Source organism: Beta vulgaris, chromosome 7, assembly GCF_026745355.1.
Source record: "Beta vulgaris subsp. vulgaris cultivar EL10 chromosome 7, EL10.2, whole genome shotgun sequence".
Classification (NCBI taxonomy): Eukaryota; Viridiplantae; Streptophyta; class Magnoliopsida; order Caryophyllales; family Amaranthaceae; genus Beta; species Beta vulgaris.
In genome coordinates, this window is record NC_079208.1 from 27,006,118 (window position 1) to 27,016,047 (window position 9,930).

Below are 9,930 nucleotides of genomic sequence, written 5' to 3' on the forward strand. Positions count from 1 at the left end.
AGGGACTTCAACAAGAGTTGCAAGGCGTCCGTTAAAGCTGGGAGACCTCGTCTTAAGAAAAATGGAAGCGGTCGGCCGAGCCAAAGAGTTAGGCAAGCTTACCCTAACTGGGAAGGACCCTACAAAATAATCGAAGTAGTTCAGAATGGCACCTTTCGTCTAGAAGGTTGGACGGCGTCTCATTCCTAGGACGTGGAATTCTGACACTTTGAAAAATACTTTGTTTAGGGCACACTATCAAATTGTAATCTTTTCTTAATGCATTACAATGAAAAGTGAATGTATACATGTACCTTGACTATCGTCAAGCAAATTCATATAATACAGCTCTACTTCTCTATGACTTTGTTTGAATTGTTATCTTTAGTTATTACTATCGTCCAAAGCTAACTAATTTAACAAAGCAAAAAGACAATGCACCTTTCTTAGGAGGATGGCTGAACATGTTATCATCCAAAAATGGATAAATACATAGTATTGGCCGGTTGTTTACTTAAAGAGTTAAACATCTCCTAAACAAGGTCGGCTGGAATTAGGACACCTTAGTAAAGGTATTCTACTTTCCGTCCAAAAGCCAAAGAACTTAGAAATAACAACCTTAGTAAAGGAACAAGTTATTTCATAATTTAACAAAGATGGACGAGTTGCACTTACTTTTAGGAAAACGTCCAAGTTATTTAAAAATTATATCCTTTACTCCTTCTTGCACAGAGGAAAGATATAAGTATTCCTCGTCCAAGAAGGGGGGCATATAGGGGCATAATTAATAAGTGACTAAGTCTTTGTCCAATGACGAATGATTGTCCAGATTCCGGCCGAACAAGTTATTAACTTAGCAGGCTTTTAAAATTTTAATCGAGTTTATCTGGTGATGAACGTCCAGAAAGGAGATACTGGGTCGAATAAAAAACAAAGATTGGCGAGTTACTTTTGTACTTGATGTAATCGGCCAAAAGAGTTGATTAAATCGTCGGAAGGATATTATGACGAGTTACTTTTGTACTTAATGTAATCGACCGAAAAAGTTGATTAAATCGTCAGAAAGATATCATGACGAGTTGCTTTTGTACTTGGTACAAATATGGGGTTGTAATGTAAGATGTCAAAAAACAGTAAAGCATAGCACAATGGAGATTGAAAAAGTTAGCTTCTCATATATGAAAAGGATGATTACAATCTAATCTAAAAAAGTACAAAAAAGAAAAAGTACAAGTGGCTCACGGCCAAGATACAACCAAAGATTAGGCGGCAGGAGGATCATTGTTCTCTTCGTCCTGAGCCTCCATATCTTCTTCTCCTTCTTCATCCTCTGAGGATTCTTCGAAGACAGGAGGTTCGGCCCCTGATATGGTGGCCTTGTGCAGACTTTCTTGGAACTCCAGCCAACGAGCATATCTGGGGATATCCTTTTCTTCGGCCATCATACCAAAGGCCTGCACCGCCCATTCTTTGGTGGTATCCATGACGGTGTTCAAAGCCCCCTTAGCCGCCTCAACCGTGGCCGCAACTTCATTGCGGAGAGTTTGATTTTTAACCTTCAGGACGAGGTTTTCCTTGTAGAATTCAGCAGCCATAGTCATGACTGAGTTCCTCTCGTCCAGAAGGTAGCGTTCCAGAGACGCTCTCTCGTCGAGCATTTCGGTCAGTCGAAGTAGATAGCTCTTATTCTGGGACTCGATATCGGCTGACCGCATCTCCCAGGCCAGCTTAGACTGCTGATGCAGCACTTCCTGCTCAGCCATTTTGAACTGAGCTAGGTCCGCAGCCGCGGTCACGTCTTGGACGAGCCTTTTATTCTCTTTCCTGAGCTCCTTCGCCCAGTCTTCAGTTATTATGCTGCGAGCTAAGAGCTGAAAATAGGAAGACAAGAGAGTCAGGACGAATGCAACTTGGAATATATATCTAAGTAAAGAAAATAAACGTCTAAAGAAGGGAAGATGTACCTCGACAGCAAGTTGAGACATGTATCCTACATGCCCAGATGATGCTTCCCTCAATCCCTTAATGTAGGGTTCGGGAAAGCACTTGAAAAGCTCCGGCTTGAGCTTCTCGCGGTCGGACGATGACATCTTTCCAAAAGCTGGAGAAGATTCATCGTCAAAAAGAATAGGGGAGCCGTCAACAGCTGGACCCTTCCCTTTATTTGAAAGATTAGACTTGTCAGTACATCTGATGGGAATAACAACGGCCTGTTTGTTGGACGGACTCATCGGACGCCCGCCAACCCGTAGTATTCTAACTACATTCGAATAATAAGACTCACCAGAAGAGCGGGAAGCCGTCCTATAGGCGGTAGGCATCTGGTCTACCAGCTTGGCTACTGGGCCAGAGAAAGCAGACCCGTCTGCAGCCGCGTCCAGCTGAGAAGATTGGCCAGCGTCGTCCAAAATGACAACCTCGTCAGGTTGTGGGGCTGCAGGCTGCTCGGCAGGCCCAGCGTAGGTCACCAGGGCCAGAGAGCCAATCTCGGCTGGTTCCTCCTTGGCCTCTTCTTTGGCCGGAATGTCGATCACGACCTTGGGAACCGGCCGTGTCGACTTCTTCTTCTTGGCAGTAAACCCCTTTGCCTTCTTAGAAGGAGGGGCTTCGCTGGTTCCAGCCGGCCGCTTTTTCGCCGCCGCCTTCTCAGCCAAGGCCTTTGATGTTGGGGCATTTTTCTGAAAAGTTAGAAATATAAAAAACATTAGAAGCCCTTCAAAGAGGCAGGGCATCCAGACAAAGTCTGGACGTGTTTCTCCTCAAGGAGGAAGCCCGTCAAGCATTAAAACTGGACGAGTTTTCCTCCAAAGAGGCAGGTCGTCCAGTCATTATCTGGACGTGTTGCTCCTCGAAGACGTAGCCCGTCCAGCTATCATCCGGACGAATGGCTCTTCAAAGAGGCAGCTCGTCCAGTCGTTGTCTGGACGTGTTGCTCTCCGAAGAGGCAACCCGTCAGGATATTAACCTGGACGAGTTGCTTCTGGAATAAACCGTTCGTCCAGCTGTTGCTTGGACGCGATGTAAAAATAAAAATAAAAAAAAAAGAGAGAAGTGATCTTACCAGGGTGTCGGCCCTCTTTTCGGCACCTGATTTGCTGTATTCCTTCCTGAGAGTATCGGCAAATCTGGACGAGCTCATATCTCCTATCCAAGATTTCCTGAGTTTACTTCTGGCTGAATCTGCAAAAAGAAAAAAAAAAGCAGGTGTTGGACGAATGATAATCAGGCCGGGAATTTTACTTGGAGAATTTTTAGTAGATATACCTCTGTCCTCGTCCTGCCGCAAGCCGGCAGCGACTAGGAAGTTATCATGATAAAACATCTCTTTAAAGGGGATCCAATTGGACGGACCCTTGAAAGAGACGTCTTCCATTGATTACTCCGAAATCCGGAAGTACTCCACCATCTCCTCGGCAGAGTTACTCTCTAGTTCCAGATACGAAGCCATCCGTCCAGTTGTTAGTGTTGGATCGCTAAAATACCGAAGCCGATTAGCCACCGCTTTACTGGCGCCTGGACGAAAAGGAATTCACCCTTCCAAGAGTGCATTTTGGATGTCTTATCCCAAGACGTCAAGAATCCCTGACGGTTGCATACACTCAGCCAGCTTCCTTCAACGGTTCTAGGAACCTTGGCAACGTAATGAATGTGGGTGAAGGCGGCCATAGAAGGATCCTTCCCTTTCAAATTACAAACGGCCAGGAAGGTAAGGATGTTTTGCCAGGAGTTTGGGGCAAGTTGATTATGTCCTATGCCATAGTAATGAAGAAGCTGGCTGATGAAAGGGTGAAGGGGAAAGCGCAGGCCGGCATCTAATGCCAGGCGATAAACGGCAAAATGGCCTGGGGGGCACTAAATATGGTATCCTCTCGGCCAGGAAGAACAAAGTGGTAGCCCGGCATGGGCATAGCCACTAAAAAAGGTCTAAGGTCCGAGCCTAATCGTCCCAGCCAAGTGTTATCGGCCAGGATAAATCTAGGGTCAGAAAGAGGACCTAGCCGCCGTTTTATTTCAGACGAAGTTGTCGACGGCTCCTCTGAATCGCTAGCGGGGTTGGAAGAGCTGGCCGTCTTTGGTCATCGAGACCGTCCTAATATGGACGGGCTGGATTGGGGAGCTCTGATTTCTTGTTCCTCCTGGACATGTTCAGGAAGGACTTGGGTTGCTGACGAGCACTTTGGACTTCGCGCTCTCCGTCAGCGGGAATCGTCCAGTAGATGCCTCCATTTCCGAGCTGGAGGCCGGCAGGTTAACTCCTCGTCTGATACGAGCTGTTTGCTTGACGCGCGCCAGATTACCCTGCACAGGTAAAGACTGGGTCGTCTGACTTAGCCGACCATGAGAAAAGAAAAAGAATGCATGTCCGGCCAAGATGGGTCCAACTCTAGAAGATCGAAGAAGATAGGCCCTCTGTTCTAGGCTAGTACCAACCCTTGAGCGGCCGGGTTTGTTCGATGAAGAAGACGAGTCATTTTCTTAAAATATGTGTGAAAGCAAGAAGAGAGTTGAGAATATACCTGTAGAGGAGAGCTCGGACGAATGTCAAGACGACTTGAGACCTCGGACGAGCAAAGTGACAATTGCAAAGCTTGGACGGGGTAGTTTCTCTCTCTAAAACTCAGTAAAAATTGCAGAGTCTCTCTCTCTAGAAAATTTCTCAGCAATGTTAAAATGATTCCAGGAGCGACTAAGTCCCATATTTATAGAGGGTGAAAATGACCCCTCATCCGGTAAAAAGTAACCGTTGTTCATAGGTTTGACCTGTGGAGACCGGCAAAGTGGCACCCTTTTTTGAAAAAGAAAGAGCAGTTCCAGGTCGGTTAAAAGAGGAAGATTAACCGTCTTGGCGCCTAAAAGATGATAACTCCCTCTTTTAAGGGGCAAATGTTGTAGCCTAAAAGTCAATGGCTATCAAGCTGACACGTGGCCTCATCAGAACCCTACATGTGGCATACGCTTGTGAAGGCAAAGTACAAAGGGCCAACAGTTTGCAGGGCTAAAAGTACGTTTTTCTGAAGGGAGAGTACTAAAAGTCCCTTTAATGGCCCAAAAGTTGTACTTAGGCCCAGCAAAATAGTCTGCACCTTTGTATGAAAGTGAGGTGTACTAACCAATCAATCACTGCCACTGTCACCATTTTAGATTAGCCAATCAGATGCTCCCAAATTAGGGTGACATCAAGTACATCAGTCATTTCAAAACAGTATAAATAGTCCTTGATTTCAGGGTGAAAGGTACGTTTTTCAGAGCATAGTACTGTTATTCTGCCATAAATTCTTATCTCTCTCTCTCTCTCTCTCTCTACTTTCTCTCTCTAAAAGTTCCTTTACATCCCTGACATCTGACTTAAGCATCGGAGGGGGAAATACCACCCAAACCTCCAGGGTGGGTCCCTTTTTGCAGGTTGCTGGTCAGGAGTTAGCATCGGGATTCGAGCCAATCATTGCTGCACAAGTCTCCAATTTTAAGAACCTATCTTTGGGAGTTGTTGTATTAGTTTACTAGTTTCATACTACGTAACAGTTGCCATGACATTAATGGACTTATATTATTTGAACCATAATCAAATAATGCTTGCCTGGTTGTCTTTTTCTTCCAGTAAATTTTCATATGTTACCTTGATGACTCTTTCTTCCCTCAATTATAATTTGATTAATTAAGCATTGGAGTTGCATTGATTTCTGGTCTTGATATAATATTTCAAATTCTTCAATTAAGTTATCTCCGTTGTGTGCTTTCTTCTTGTTCATTTTGTACTTTTAGTTCATTTTTATTTTTATTTTACAATGGAAAATCGTACAAAGGATTAAACAACTGAACATGAAAGAAAAAACCTAAGCAAAAGAAAGTTCACCAAAATCCCTATGTTGCTTCCTACACCATTGAGCCAATTGATGTGTTGTCGTAACCTGTGTCCGTGAGACTTTTTGCACTTGACAGGCTGTGAAGGTTTTACCCAGAGTTCGAATCTGGGCTATTGTCCACTTGAGTGTTATGTCTCAGGTATTATCCGCCTGGAGAAGTTGAGCTAGCACTAATGAATCAGTTAAAATCCTAACGTTGAGTTGTCCCGCATTCTTTGCCCAGATTAAGGATTGGAGACATGTCGTAGCTTTAGTTGATCAAGCTGAAAGAGCAAAGCAAAATAGGCCTTGTTGCATTTGGGCGAAATCTGGATCAGAGTTAGTGGCCCACGCTACTCCTCCTACATTCGTTCTTCTATCCCAAGACCCATCAACTTGTACCGTTAATCGTCTCCATAAGTACGCTGCTAGCCAAGGTGCGCACAGGAGAATTCGGGTGGGGTATTTGGATCTCGTGGATTCCGAGTAGGGTCGTGTGTTTGAGTTATGAAGGTTTCATGATTATTATCGCTTTCTTGGAGATCAATTAAAAATTCACAGTTTCTTGGAGAAAACCAAGAATATACGGAAAAATGCAAGTGACATGCCAGAGGATTTATTAATTGAAAGAAGATTCAGCAGAATCGTGTGAAGAGTTCAATCGAGAGGAAAATATTGTTTAAGGCAGCAAAGTTGACGACAATTAAGTCAAGAAAGGAACAAAGTCTACACTTTAGTTGGGCCTTGGAGTCTTATATTGTTAATGTTGTGGTGTAATTTGGATTTTCGAAGAATAAAGGCTTTTTAATTTGACAATGGAAGATACAAAGTCCTATATTGTTCGTGTGAAGAGTTGTGCTTGATAGGCCGTCACATACATTTGACATATGCATGTTTTATATTTCTTCAGAGGGCAGCAACCTTTTTTTAAAATTCTCACTACCATCAACTGATACGGTACCTCATTATATAAGTGTAGTCTGAAATTTCTTTTTAATCAAATATACACCTAATTGATCCGGCTCTAGCTGAAAACCGGATCCGGAAGCTACATTAATAGATTCGGTTTTCAACTATAATCGGATTAGTGAAGTGTTATATGATCCGGTTTACAACTGGATCAGCTGAGTTTCCTTAGCTACTTCTATGGCACCCGATCCAGTCCATTTCTGGATCAGTTAAGTGTATTTTGACCGCAAAAATTGGCCTTTTTCTACTAGTGCAAGGTTCCTATCAGGTTGTCCAAATTATTTGAATCAGTTAGAACAGTTATTTAGGTCTTCCTTAACGGTAAAAACATGTGGCTGATAAAAATAATGCACAAGATAAATAAAATAATATAAATATTATATACAAAAAATAATAAGAAAAAGGATTAGAATGTACAATAATCAGGATTATTAATTAAATATATACATCATGACAAGAAACTGTTATTAACTTCCATGAAAATAAATAATTGAATTATTCACGGATCCTCACCAATTATACCTATGCGGTTTAGGTCGAAGAGCCTTATGACCTCCAAGCAGAGCAATCGTGGTACCAAAAATGTCGTATGATTAGGAACTGGAAAAGGAATTGAAGTATTGAAATTGTTTGAATGTTTAGAGGTTCGAAGTATATTTCGCAAGTATTTGGAAGTTTTTTGTGCTCATGAAAATAATAATTGAAAAAGTCGTACTAGATTCGGGAAATAACAGGTATTTATATGCAACACAATACTGCACTTCACGCACCCCCTACGCCAGGCACAGTATGATGTGTGACGCGCAGCTCCATGTGTTATACACATATACACGTTTATGTATATACAGGGATTGCGCGGTTGCCCAATCAGAGTTATACACATATACACGTTTATGTAAAAAGATAGAAAAGGTAGAGATGCGTCTCACACAGGGATTGCGCTAGGCGCATGACTCTGTGTGAGTCACAAATCCACATGTTAGGCGCAGACTGGTGCACCTAACACAGTCTAACCAATGTGTTGGCCACACGTGGCGCGCTAGGCTCACCTCCTGCGTCTAGCTCATTTGCCAGCCTTTTTTTTCATTAAATGCGTTTTCAATGATATTTTTTATTCTTAAAATTCGGAGATTGAATTTTACGGAATAAAAATATTATTTGCATTTTCTAAAATATTTATTAAAATAAAAAAATATTTATTAAACATAATAAATAAATAATTGGGCTTTGAAAATATTTTAAATGGACTCAAAATATTTTATAGGCTTAAAATACAATTAATTATCGTGAATAATAAATTGGGCTTTGGAATAATATTTCAAAACATAATTCAAATTGATTTTGGGTTGCTTGGCTCTTCGAATTGCTCTTCTGTTGGGTTGCGCCAACTAATATCGCGATATATTTCATCATTGGAGCCCTAAATGGGTAGAAACGATTATGTGTCTAAAATGATTAACTAAAAGTATCTTATTTGGGGTTAATGTTCATGGGCTTTTTACTACAAGGACAGACAATGGAGGGGGGCAGAACTTAAGTTAATGGGGTTAGGTGAGGTATTAGGCCTAATGGAACCAATGACATGATTGTCCAATCCCCATAAAATTGCTTTGATGACTAATGGGAATGGATTTTATTGAGAGAACATCCTCCACTTAGTAGGTTTGATAATGTCCAAAACCATGTTTAGCAATTACCTAACGGCATCTGATCTGGAGTTAATTTAGGATTTTTAGTACATGGAGGGACAATGAGGGACTAAAACTTAATTTAATGGGGTTTGGTTAAATATTGAGCCTAATGGACCCAGTTGCGTAATTGTCCAATCCCTATAGAATTGCTTTGGTAAGTAATGGGAATGAATTGTGATTTGAAGAACAATCTCCACTTATTAGGTTTGGCGATGCCTAAATCCAAGTTAATAAATTACCTAAAGCACATGATATGGGGTTAATTTGGGATTTTTAGTACAAGAAGGGACGATTGGAGACCTGAAACTCAAGTCAATGGGGGCTTGGTGAGGTATTGGGTCTAATAGACCTAGTGGCATGATTGTATAATCCCCCACTAGTAGAAAAAAGTTGATTTGCGTCTCTATAATTACGTCGCCACAAGAGGTAAATGAACACAGAAGTAGAGGAGCGGATCATTTGTGTCGAACATTCAAGGTATCCGACGCAAATCATGATTTATATGCGATGGATGTGTCTCACATTCGACGCAAAATATTAATGCAAATGGGTGCATGATTCATGTGTGTCAGACCTCATTCAGCGTTTGACACAAATTATAAAAGCCATGTTTGCGTCAAAGGTAAGTTAAATGCGATGCAAATGGTTGTATCGACTGATTTGTGTCGGAACAACGAGCCCATCCGACGGAAACGAGATTCTACATGCGTGTCACAAATTAGTGCATCGGGTCTGATTTGTGTCGGGCTTCTTTGTCCGTGCGACGCACATGGGCCAAGCCCACTTCCCCTTTTTATGTTTTAACCCAACAATTAGGTCTTTCACATATCTTCTCTCCAGTCGTTTTCTCCCCCCCCCCCATCTTTTTCTCCACCATTCCTTCAATGGTATCTCTTCAATCCCCTGGTTCAACATCATGTTTCCACGCACCCTCCTCTCAGATTTGCTCTCTTTCTCATTTTCCTACAATAATTCTGATACTTTTAAACCAAAGTTTTAATGGATTAATTAATGAACGTTGAACGAGAAGATATTCAAGCAATTAGCGTTGATCAAAGACCAAACATTCAAATCAGGACTTTAATGAATCACTTGATAAGATTGATGGTGGATGATCATGATGAAGATCAAACATACTTGATCTTTTATCAGAAACCTTTGATCTTATGACTTATTTTACCTTTTTCTCTCACATTTTTTTTACCTTTGATCAAAATCCCAAATCTTCAAGTAAGAGCTCGAAAATTTACCTTTTTTTCCTACTCGTTGTTAATTGTATAGATTTCTGAGTTTCTGTAGTTCGGTGAATTCATGTCTTTGTTGTGTTTTCAGGTCCTTTCGAAAGTGCTAGATCTCACTTGTATGTGTTTGTCGCGTCTCGCCTATGTCTTTTAAGAGTCGTCGGTGTTCGATAAGCATAGTTGATGGAAATTTGAGAGCGGCGTTAA